The sequence below is a fragment of the Cervus canadensis genome, chromosome 2 (assembly GCF_019320065.1).
Source record: "Cervus canadensis isolate Bull #8, Minnesota chromosome 2, ASM1932006v1, whole genome shotgun sequence".
NCBI classification, from domain to species: domain Eukaryota; kingdom Metazoa; phylum Chordata; class Mammalia; order Artiodactyla; family Cervidae; genus Cervus; species Cervus canadensis.
The window spans coordinates 100,332,394-100,345,229 of NC_057387.1; the positions used below are offsets into that span (position 1 = coordinate 100,332,394).

At 41.7% G+C, this 12,836-nt stretch overlaps 1 protein-coding gene across 2 annotated transcripts in view; it reads right to left on the minus strand.

Annotated features, from left to right (window-relative positions):
• The window catches only part of SMAP2 (small ArfGAP2), a 46,750-nt gene that overhangs the window by 23,917 nt on the left and 9,997 nt on the right, over positions 1-12,836 (minus strand). Inside the window, exon 1 of one of the 2 annotated variants that reach the window (XM_043461761.1) lies at positions 8,790-8,810. The exons of the other annotated variant lie outside the window; for it this stretch is intronic. The gene's annotated coding sequence lies outside the window, so the exon portion shown is untranslated. Of the gene's footprint in view, positions 1-8,789; positions 8,811-12,836 lie in introns of those variants that run through there. 2 annotated transcript variants of the gene reach the window in all.

The following is a 12,836-nucleotide window of genomic DNA, read 5'->3' on the forward strand; positions in this document are numbered from 1 at the left end:
AAGAGAATTCACCTAGTTCCCTATTCCAAAATAACAATAAACAGTTACTTTGAACTTCTGTAAGCACAAACATTTTAAGGAACCATGAGGCCAAAACAAGAGCTTACTCAATCAACCACTGCTCTCAGATTGCTCTGCAAGAGAAGTCAGTCCCTTTCCACCTGGTCCATCTTGCAAAAATGTTATTTCCTTCTGTCAAAAAGAGACACTGTCCACATTCACATTTTTGAAAAAAGAAGTTAGAGGCTTTTTAAATGTTTGAGACAAAACAAATTGAAAGATTTCTGAGACTGATTAGAGAATAAAGGTAAATACTATACCAAGGGATTGAAAATTGGAAAATCAGAGGTGGAAAGAACATTAGAAGTCATTGAGTCTAGGGACTTCTCTGGTGATTCAGTGGCTAAGACTCTGTGCTCCCAACCAGGGTGGGGGTGGGGGCAGAGTTTGATCTCTGGTTAGGGAACTAGATCTCACATGCCTCAAGTATGACCCAGAACTGCCAAATAAATAAATAAATAATTTCTTAAAAAAAAAAAAAAAAGGAAGAAAAAGCCACTGAGTCTAAACTTCTCATTAGTTACCGAGATCCTTCAATCTGGTTCCTCCCTGAATGGAAGGCCATTTTACTGCTGGACGGCACTGAATGTTAGTGATGTCTTCTTTATACTGCGCCCCATTAATTTGCCTTCTTATCACTTTTACCTCCTGGTGCTGCTTCTATACTCCTCCCATATTTATATAAAATAACAATAAATGTGAGATAAAGACAGAGGTTTGGAGATTCTAGAGAAAGCAGCTATTCTACACTCAACCAAAATACAAGCCAGTTGAACCAACTTAATCCAGGAGGTCAACGAACGATAGGGCAGACGACGCAAACAAACTGCTATGACATCCATGGAAATGAAGCAAAGCAACACTATCCTCCCACCAGGTAACCAGAAAAAGTGAGTGAAGTAGAACACTGCTGAGCAATCGCTGATGAAATAAGGAGTCAATCTACATCTAAACCCATTTCAGTAGTTAACTTAAAATGGTCTTTCTCTAAAGACATTAAAGCTTGCAACACTAGGAAGTCAACAGGGAAGCAGACTGGGGACTAGTGGGAAAAAAGAAGGAGACATTCTTCATCTTTCTCTTGTTGTTAAGCAGAGCTTGCTTAGAGACAAAACACCAGCCTTGACTTTGCTCTGGAGGCGGGGTGGTGATACAGAAAGTTAAATATAACTGAAAAAGAGCCTACAGAAAGGAATAAGTCTAAAACAATAAAAACAGTCAAAGGGCCAGAGCTAAAACAAGGCACCTGTCTACAGCTGGGTGCAGCAACTTTCTCAGCTTCTTCACACACTGACTATCCATCTTCTTTAAAGCCTAGGAAAACCAGTCCTTGCTGTGAACTAGTCCAGTAACATGCTTGTATATATCTCATGTTATTTAGCTAGCCACAAAGCTATGGCCTAAAAGATAGTAACTGTATCTCTAAAATTCATTAAACTACTCTGAAAAGACCGAAGGAAGGGCAGTTAACTTTCAGTAAATTTAGCTTATTTGCCTTATTTTATTATTAGAGAAGGCAATGGCACCCCACTCCAGTACTCTTGCCTGGAAAATCCCATGGACGGAGGAGCCTGGTAGGCTGCAGTCCATGGGGTCGCAAAGAGTCGGACACGACTGAGAGACTTCATTTTCACTTTTCACTTTTATGCACTGGAGAAGGAAATGGCAACCCACTCCAGTGTTCTTGCCTGGAGAATCCCAGGGATGGGGTCGCACAGAGTCGGACTTAGCAGTAGCATTACTGGATGGCAGGGATTGGCTTAGAGGGTAAAGTGTCTGCCTACAATGTGGGAGACCTGGGTTCGATCCCTGGCTCGGGAAGATCCCCTGGAGAAGGAAATGGCAACCCACTCCAGTACTCTTGCCTGGAAAATCCCATGGACGGAGAAGCCTGGTAGGCTGCAGTCCATGGGGTCACAAAGAGTCGGACACGACTGAGTGACTTCATTTTCACTTTAGGCTCTAACTCTTCCTTTCTGGCTATCCCATCAGTGGATGGTAAGGTATACTCAGGTGATATTTCTAGTACTAAAGAACTTCTAAACTCCTAAATCAACCAATCTGTACCATTGTTACTCAATTCTACTTCCCAGAATACTTCAGAAGGGAAAGGACCAGGTCCAAGTTTGAACTTTGTTGTTTGTTTGTTTGGCTTTGAAAAGGACATTTTGCCAAGGTATGTTCTAATGATGTCACTGTCCCATTCAAAGACATGTAACTTACACCCCCACTGTTAACTGAACTCCAAACTTCTAAATGTGGCTTAAATTCTTCCACGATTTGGGCCTTTGTAGAATCAACTTTTATTACTCTTTTCTCACTTCTGTACACCAACAAAGACATCACTTCCCCTAAAACTGTGTGTGCAGCTGCCAGTTGCCAGGTTCCAGCCACGCAGAAAAATTTGAGAGGGTAACTCCTACCCACAGACACCCAGATACCTTTTTCTGATTTGAGACAGACTGTGGGACTCCTTCCTGGACAAGGTAAGTCCCTGATTCTGCCCAGAAGGTCTTCAACTGCCACAGGGGTATCTTTCCAGCCAGTCTGGGAGCAGCAGCTGTGCGATACTGCTAGTGGTGCTCTCTGAAAGCCTGAGACAAAGCCCAAGTCTCCTGGGGTTTCCCTGGGAGGTTCTGGTATGTGATGCTATGGTTGTTTTCATAATAGAGAGCTGACATATTCTAAGAAGAGGGAAAGAGCTGGCCAAAACATCTTCCACCGGGGTGAAGAATCTCACACAAGTTGGTGCTTCCCTCCACTGGAGCCCAGTCCTCTGCTATTACAAACACTGAGTATGGCAAAATGTAATAAAAACCTAAACAGGTCCACCTCTTTACTTGAGGACACAGTAGATTTTCTCTAAAAAGAACTAAATGTGAGCCCCCTAAACTTTCATTTCACAGAGTGATGGTGGCTTGCTTTCAAGGACATACATGGCCACTCAAAGATACATCAAAATCTCTCCAAACCCTAGTGACTGGTGTCAAAACACCCTAAAAGCATCCCAGAAGAATGCATAACTTCAGAGGGAAAGAATGGATGGTATGGTTGAAAACACTCATTCTAGAAAAACCTAGGACTGCTTTCCCAACAAGCTGCATGATGGAGGCAAAGAGTGTGGGAACGGAAGGGGAAAAATGCTTGAAAACTCAATAGACTGTAAATGATAAAAAGAGCCAGCTAAAAATTCTGTGACAAATAGGATAAATTTCCGTGCTCTCTTTAGAGATTTTATGGATGACAGTAATTTGGAATTACATAAAAAGAATGGATCCTATATTTAAAATGGTTAACCAGCAAAGACCTACTTACAGCACAGGGAACTCGGCTCTGTGTCATGTGGCAGCCTGAACCGGAGGAGAGTTTGGGAGAGAATGGATACATGTATATGTATGACTGAGTCCCTTCATTGTTCACCTGAAACTGTCACAACATTGTTAACTGACTATGCTGCTAAGTCACTTCAGTCGTGTCCGACTCTGTGCGACCCCATAGAGGGCAGCGCACCAGGCTCCCGTGTCCCTGGGATTCTCCAGGCAAGGACACTGGAGTGGGTTGCCATTTCCTTCTCCTGACTATACCCCAGTATAAAATAAAAAAGTTAAAAACAAAAAAAAGAAATGGATCAGAAAATGGAGACCACCTAGACTATGAGTGAGAAGTCAATTCAAAGAAACTCATTATGCTGTTATTTAAATACTTTCTTAAAAAGGTTTGAAGGAGAAAAGCAAGGAACATTTTTAAAATTATGTGAAGACAATCAAATGAAAAAGAGCTTACAAATCAAATGAGAAATTTCCAAACTGAACAAGCCTCTCTGCAATTTGAATATTCATAACCTGAAAGTGAAATTCAAAAACTTCTGCTGAAACTTGAAATACTGACTGAACCACACCAAGAATATATAATGAAACTTTGCTCAAAGGTAATCAAGCAGGGAATTTACTGCTTAGAAATAAAGAAGAAACTGGACTTCCCTGGTGGTCCCACGGTTAAGAATCAGCCTGTCCGGCTGGGGACACAGGTTCAATCCCTGGTCTGCGAAGATCCCACATGCCAGGGAGCAACTAACCCTGTGTACCACAACTTCTGAGGCCAGTACTCTAGAGTCCGTGCTCCGAAACAAGAGAAGCCACCGCAGTGAGAAGCCTATGCACAACTAAAGAATAGCCCCTGCTTGCTGCAACTAGCCCACACGCAGCAATGAGGACCCAGCACAGCCAAAAATAAACAAACTAAAAAAAATTTTTTTGAAAAACCACAAAAACTTAAAAGGAAGAAACTTCCTAAAGTGTACAAAAACATCAGCAGTGTACACCAGAAGTGCAACTCCTACAGAAAGCTGGCCAAAGACCTCGAGAGAGAATTGGAAAGAAACACTTCCTTCTATCAAAGATGGATCATGTCCCATGAGAAAAAAAATCCTCAACAAAGTTGGCTGGCATCTCCGCTGACTGAGAGAAAGCTCAATGAGCTAAGAAAAGAAATGGAGACACAAATTGGCCAAAGCAGAATTTAAACCCTAGCTTCCCCCCACCCACCCCCATCCCTACCCCAGACCAGCAAGCAGAGGCCAGAGAGGTCAGGGCATCCCTCTCTTTCATCAGGTTCCCAGGGAAGGAGGAGTTAAACCCTGAGGGCTGAGGGACCCAGGGTCATGTCTGGCTTTAATTCCACAGCGGCCATGTCCTCAATATTCACAACCACAGCAGGACATTTGTCTGTTTTCTCTCTTTTGACTTAATGGCTGTTATTCAATTGATGTTACATTTGCTCTTATTATAATTTCTAAGATAGGGTTTAATATAATGCTTGTTGGTGTTGTTGTTGTTAGTTGCTAAGTCATGTCTGACTCTTTGCGACCCTACGGACTATAGTCTGCCAGGCTCCTCTGTCCATAGGATTTCCCAGGCAAGAATACTGGAGTGGGTTGCTGTTTCCTTCTCCAGAGGATCATCTCCCCTCAGGGATCAAATCAGGGTCTCCTGCATTGGCAAGCAGATTCTTACTAAGCTACCACTAAGCTACCTGGGGAGCCTAATATACCTAAGAACATAGTAGTCCTACTTTATTGGACTCTCTAGAATTAGATAGTATAACTGTTGTACTTTGGCTGCAATAAAAGACCCTCTATTACTTAATTCATTAATTGAAGCTTGATATGACTGGTGGAGACATTTGAAACAAGAAGTGTAATAAACTTATTAAAAATCTATAAAAGTAACAATATTTATCCCCAAAATTTTTGATTGGTTTTTAAAAGAATGTAAAAACAAAACAACATTCCCAGCTAAAAACAATACTATTTTTATTGGTTTAGCCATAAATGCATAGATTAGGAGAACTCATTTTGCAACTTTTTTTTGTTTCTTGATTTTCTAATTTCTCTTTAACCTCTGTTATTTTGTTTAGCATATCTTTGCTATTTAAATGTTTTAAAATTTTATGCCATCAAAATGAAAGTTTTACCTTCTTAAAAAAACAAAAACAGTATGTTCACAGTTCTTTTTAAATAAATGCTCCCACGAGAGACCAATATGAAAGTTGTGGTACAGAGTGCTGGGCCTCCAAGTGGGAAGACCCTCAAGATCCTCCAGAATCTTGAGATCCGCCTGCAGGATCAGGTCTCTGACTATGCCAGTAACCTTAGGAAGAGGCCCGGATTTCTCTATCTGCTGAGAAATGAGTAAAAGAGCCTTAAGTGAGCAGCAGCACCACAAGAAGGCTAGTTTGGCTTTATGCTCTGGGTCGAGCTCTCTAGAGAGAAAACTCCTGGTGGTGGGTTCTTAAATAGCACCATTCCCATGGAGGAGGGCCTGGTGCTGAGGGAAAAAAAAAAAAAAAATCAAGCAAAGTAATTAAGCATCTACACTGGTTGTCAGCTAAGGCAAGCGACCTCAGGATTATGAAGCTGAACATGGACTGGGAAGAAGTCAAGGCAGGATGAGCAATTAAACTTTCAAAGGGTGACTGTTTTTCAGTTTCAGATATTTTGTGGTAAGTTTTCTTTTTTGCTCCCTCTTTGTACTCAGAGTTCTGAATGGTGCTAATTGGGCTAAGAGCAAAGAATCAAAGGAAATGATCGGTGTCTATGTACGAGCCAGAGCTTTAGCGCAGAGGCAGCAGAGTGCTGAGAGCATTAATAATCCAGGAGAGGCACATAACAACGGAAAGAGAAGCAGGACACGCTGGGGTCATCTGGACGCCTTTCCATCTCTACCTGTGGATTCACTTTCCTGGATTTACGTTTTGGAGGTCCTCAGTTTTGACAAGTAAGGAAAACTAGATTACTTACACTTTCTGAATGAACTTAACATAGCTCACAAACAGCTCTACATGAGCTATTACTTGCAAAACATCATTTTGTGAAAATCTTGCTCCATCCACTTTCTCCAGCAAGTCTTTTTTCCTTCCTATTCTGACTCTCAGTACTCCTATGGCACTCATCTACAGTTTTTCTGTTGCTGGGTTCTACATGTTTTTATTTTGTCATCTCCTTTAGGTAATAACTGCCTAAGATGGCATACTTTTAAAAAAACCTAGTATGAGTATTTCTCCTATGTGGACCTGAGGTTTGAATCCCTTATTACTCAGAAAATCACACAATGATTTAAATATCCTACACAGAAAATTAGGAAGAAGGATGTCCTTAATGTTCCTTGTATCCCAGTTAGCCGGGATATTTTGGCTCTAGCTAATTTCCTCTACACAAAGACCCTGCTTAAAGCATTTATGAATAAGCTAGGAGAGTGGTAGCTGAGGCACGGCTTCTCTGAAAAGGGGAGGGAGGAAATGAAAAAGAGCTGCTTTCATTGGGGGCAGGAAGGAGATTATTTCATTAGGAGCTAAACAGTGAGACTATCTCAGTACAAACAATTGTTTGGCTTGAAGGCTCCATGTGGCCAATTACTCCCGCGGAGGCTCAGCTGGAATGGAACACAGAGCCTGCCAGGACTGAGGGACGGACACTGACACAGGCTCACGTGTCTCAGTCATGGCTCTGGGGGCCCAGAGCATCCCAAGGATGCTCACAGAGCTCACTCCACCCCAACCAGCAAACAGCATCATTCTGCACCCAACCTAGTCAAGAATGTGGGTTGAAAAGAGGTGAGAAAAAGATGACACTGGGGACAAGTAAAAGTGTACGCTCAGTCGCTCAGCTGTGTCTGACTCTTCTGTGACCCCCGGACAGTAGCCTGCCAGGCTCCTCTGTCCAGGGGATTTCCTAGGCAAGAATACTGTAATGGGTTGCCATTTCCTTCTCCAGGGGATCTTCCTGACACAGGGATTGAACCTGCATCTCCTGCTTAACAGGCAAATTCTTTATCACTGAGCCACCTGGAAAGCCCCAGGATTAACATATACACACTACTATACATAAGATAAACAACAAGAACCTACTGTATAGTACAAGGAACTATATTCAATATCTTTAATGATCTATAATGGAAAAGAATCACACACACACATATATATACAAGTATAACTGAATCACTTTGCTGTAGATCTAAAACTACACAATGTTATAAATTGTACCTCAAAAAATGGTTAAAAAATTTAAAATATTTTAAAAGAATAAAATAAAACCAACATTTTATAGCAAGAGTAATAAGGATAAAACCCAGATCTTGTAAGAAAGCTAGAACATTTCGGTTACTATCTCAATGGCTTTCATCAGGCTGGGGGGAGGAGGCATATAGAGATGGATCACTGAGCTGACAGCTGGGCAATTATTTCACACAGGTGGAATTATTTCATACCAGGTGGAACTGATATTTCAAAACTTGACATTATAATTAAAGTAATTTCCTATCACTCATGACCTCACTTCAGGAAGCGGACATTAACTTGATTCACCAGAAGGTATTGTCTTCACCCTCTGGGGACATTTAATTCTTTAGTTACTTCCGGTTAAAGCTTTAACTTCCTCTTTGCAACAACCAGTATCTATTCATATCCTGAAAAAAATACTGAAGATGCAAAGTGAGCCTGCCCATTTGGGGGAGGCATATCTTTAGAATAAGCTACCAAAGAGGGGTGATAGAGCTCTTGACCAATGAAACAGCTCTTCATCCTCCATTCCCACTCTTCTTCCTCTACAGCAGTACTTCTCAAATGAAGTAACCTCCCCCCAGGTGGCAACATCAGTGTCTGGAGACATTTTTAGTCGTCACAACTGGCAGACAGTGGGACTGGAATCTAACAGGTGAGGCCAGGGGTTCTCCCTAACCTCCTACACAGGACAACCTCTGAACAAAGTATCCAAACATGAATAGTGCTCAGGTTGAGAAGTTCTGCCCTAGAGAAGCCATCTTTATTTTAAGCCATTTAGTTTGGAGCATGTGAGATATAAGAATATACCAATCCTGTGGAAAAGCTGCCTCTCTTGTTCCATAACAAAGAGATAAACACTGAGATACACAATTCCAAAGCTGGAAAGAACTTAAAGAATTATCTAGTCCAAGCACAGCTGGAGAATCTAAGACCCAGAGAGGTCAAGTCATTTACCCAAGTTCATAGAAGAAATCATCAGCTGGACTGGAATTAGAATCATCTTTCTCCGCCTGAAATGTGTTATACACAGAAGATGCTCAATAATAGTCACTATATCGATACCCTGTTCTTCAAGTGCTCTTTTCTCTTACCACATACTTTTTAACTCTCTGCTCCTGGAAAGCCCAATGCCTGAGCTTGTGTGTGAAGGTTCATCTCCCACCCCTTCTCACCCACAGTCCTCCTCCTCAGAGGAAGCCCAGAAGTGGAGGAGAGTGAAGAACAAGCGGCCAGGCAGAACTCATTTTTCAGTTGTTTGAAGGGAAGCTCATGCTTTTCACACAGGCAGAGAGAGGCTTTAGACAAAACCTTCCGAGTCAGCAGATGAACTCGTGCACAAGAACACAGACACGTGAACTTCTCCCTTCCACACTGGCGTGCAGCTTTCCCAGCACATCAGAGGAGCCCCCAACCAATGGCACACAGATGGAAAACCAGTGCCAGTTTAATTGCATCACAACTGCATGCAAAAGCTAGAGAACTTCCATTCCTAAACAAACAGCAGAACAGAAATGAATCCCAGGATCAAAGTACAGCCAGTTAGTTCAGGGACACACAGAATGTTAGTCATCGAAACAGCCCTGGCTTAAGGGAGCGGAGCAAAGGTGGAGATCTACCCTTCCAGAGGAAGACATTCACTACAAGGTTTCACAAGCCAGGTGTTTCAGAATTGGGTATGATGAGGTACAGGCCAGAAGAGGGTGGGGCAAGATGCCAGCTGTGTGGATAGAAAGTTCCTGCAAAGGGAACTTTATGCAGGGGAACCCAAGGCAGGTCTCAAGGAAAAACCACAGCTTCAAAAGAGCCAAAGCAGTGTTCTTCGAATTAGACAAACCTGTTCCAGCAGGGACAAGGACAGCTTCTAAAAGCTCTGCAAGGTTATGATTAATTTCTACAGCACCTGAGAACAGTGTCTAAATATTCACTCCCATCCCACAAAAAAGGCTAAAGGGCTACTATTTCAGCCTCCAGTTTCATGCCCCCTGCTACATCCCGCCCCCTTCCCTCACCCAATGAATGATGTGTCACAATAAAACCTCCTATGGAAAGGACAGAGTACTAGCTTTGTGACTGGCTCCAGCTTTCAACGGGGCACAGATGCCAGGAGCACACAGAAGAAATGGCACACAAAAGCAATGACCACAAAGCAACCAGGAAATTCGCCTGCTGGGCCTGCTGCAATGTCACAGAGCTTCAAGTACCTGAGTTGAGAGGATAAAGGTGACTTTCAAGAAATAAAACAGGAAAAAGAGTATGACCTGAACATGCATGACTAGGATAGTGCTCACGATGCTCACAGAACACACTCTACCCCCATTCAGCAAACAACATCATTCTGCACCAACCCAGTCAAGAGTGCAGATTGGAAAGAGATGAGAAAAAGATGATACTGGGGACAAATGTAAAGTAATTCAACCTAAAAGCAAAATTTTTGCGGGTAGGAAGATAAATTAGGAGTCTGGAATTAAGATATACACACTACTATATATAAGATAGATAAACAACAAGGACCTACTGTATAGCACAGGGAACTATATTTAATATCTTTTAATAACCTATAATGGAAAAGAATGAAAAAGAATGTGTATACACACACACACATATGTATGTGTGAGTGTCTCTGTGTGTACCTGAATCATTTTGCGGTACATCTGAAACTAACACAATGTTGCAAATTATACTCCAAAAAAGTGGTTACAGAAACACAGACACTATGCAGCAGATGTTGAGCATTAGGTAACAGGGAAACATGGAACACGGTCCCTGTCCTTATGGAATCCACAATCTAAAGAAAGCCTTGTAAAACAAAAACCAAAACCAGTGGCTGTTATCCCCTTTCCACCATAGTAGGGCTTCTAATCCTTTTTCCCAGTGGCCTGAGTTTAAGTGAAGGAGGCCTGTACGAACAACATAAGATGCTGATCAATGGCCCAACAGAACAGTTCCACATATCAAGTACATAGTGTGCAAAGTGCACGTCGGATATAAAAATATATCTTGGCCCATCTTGCTGTGATCATGTCCTGTAAATCTGTTCCTTATGGTTAAGCCTGGATTCTCCCCAGCTCTTTGCTGTCTCAAATGCCTACTACAATGAGGCGGTTCAAAACGACAGCCCCCACAGCAAGGCTACCTCTCAGTTCAGTGCAGTTGCTCAGTCGTGTCCGACTCTTTGTGACCCCATGAATCGCAGCACGCCTGGCCTCCCTGTCCATCACAAACTCCCAGAGTTGACTCAAACTCATGCCCATCGGGTCGGTGATGCCATCCAACCATCTCATCCTCTGTCCTCCCCTTCTCCTCCTGCCCCCAATCCCTCCCAGCATCAGGGTCTTTTCCAATGAGTCAACTCTTCACATGAGGTGGCCAAAATATTGGAGTTTCAGCTTCAGCATCAGTCCTTCCAATGAACACCCAGGACTGATCTCCTTTAGGATGGACTGGTTGGATCTCCTTCTCTACAGGGGCTCAATCGGAGAACTCCCTGACAACTCCTTAAAATTAAAAGGCACACATCACTACTCAACTCTGAACGCATAAATAACCCATGAGTCTAATAGCAACACCAAAATTCACATTGTCTCATTACAAAAAAATTTATAACACTGAAAATTTAAGACCCAAATGTTCAACAACTGGGCAAGAATTAAGTAATGATATATTTAAACAATGGAGTACAATAAAGGCATTTAAATGTTTTTAATGTCAGGAAAAATGCTTATGATAAATATTAAGCAAAACAATAATGATATAAAATTATATTACAGTATAAGCTGAAGTAAAAATGGGTGATAAGGATTATATGAAATGTCCTCTACATTACTATACTTTTTCACACTTTCCAATGATTTCCATCAAAAATATGAATAACTTTCATAATGAGAAAAAGATAGTTTTTCTTTTTTAAAGAAATAGCATTTAATGATGTTTAGCTAATAAGCACAACTGGCCTGGGAATCTGTTCCTATTGATCCTTAATTTGAGTCACTTATGTCAGATGCTTATTCACAGACAAGGCTCAAAACCAAGTCAGAAGGCTCAGAGGAGCTGATCTGGAATCTTCCGGATTCCAATGCTGTATTTAATGATGCTTCCTTTTTCTCACAGGAAAGCTAGGAATGTTAACACAGCACTCACACTACCAGAAAGACCTCAAAATTCCCCTCAGTCTGAAACAGTTCCTCTAACTCAACTCCTGACATCTACCTTGGGAGAGACAAAGTTCCCAGTCCCTTACAGCTATTCTCTCAATAAAAACGCTTTCGACACAGCAGAAGAGGCTGAGTCTTTTCATTCCTTCTTTTTCAAATCGGCTGTCACACTTCAAATGGTCTCCATTAAGTCCATTGTTTCCAGCTATTTTGAACACAAGCATCATGATAAGAATAGGGAGTTTCCTTCCTCTTTCTCATCAGAGTGCTTGGGTCAGTGATAACCCAAGTGGTCAAGTGTCAACATGAAAAGACACCAATGTCCCCTCCATCAACAGCACAGGATGGAAAATTCTGTAGGTAATTATTTTTTTAAGGCACTCGAACAAGAACCGTCTAAATTATATTAATACACAATTTTTAACTCAAGACTTGAAACACTAGAGAACGCATTTCTAAATTTACACACACACAGAGGGGACTTCCACTAAGATAAGAAAAGAGGAAGGAGTTAAAGTTCGCTGTGTGCATTCAGGAAATAACACTGTAGGACTAAAATGTAAACCCACATCTCAAGATGTAAGCTCTGTGATACAGGCGTGGGGATATTTATGGACTTCCCATCACCAGCAACTGCCATGAAAGACAGTGTGGCTGTTTGCAATAAAGGGAAAGAAAAGGTGCTCTATTTCCTCACATCTCTATGTGGGGACAGGCTTATCAGCTGCAGCTGAGAGTAGGTCTCTCCTCCTCCTGTATTTGCTCTATTATTTTCAATATATCATAAAATGGAAAAGTTACATGCTTGTTCCTTGGGTAAGGAGAAATGACACGAAGCCTGAGGGATCCAGTTCTCATTGTTTCTGATTAAGACACTTCTTTTTGAAAGTTTGACTTGAAATCAAGTAAGGATAAACAAAGTGTTCTCCAAGTGTACTTATGAAATCCAGTACTTTCTAAATAAACCATATCCAACAGCTATTTAAAAAGCAAACCAGAATACCCATAGGAAATATACAAATGGGGAAAAGAGGGCTATGGTCAACAAAAATGGTCAGAAAACTACTT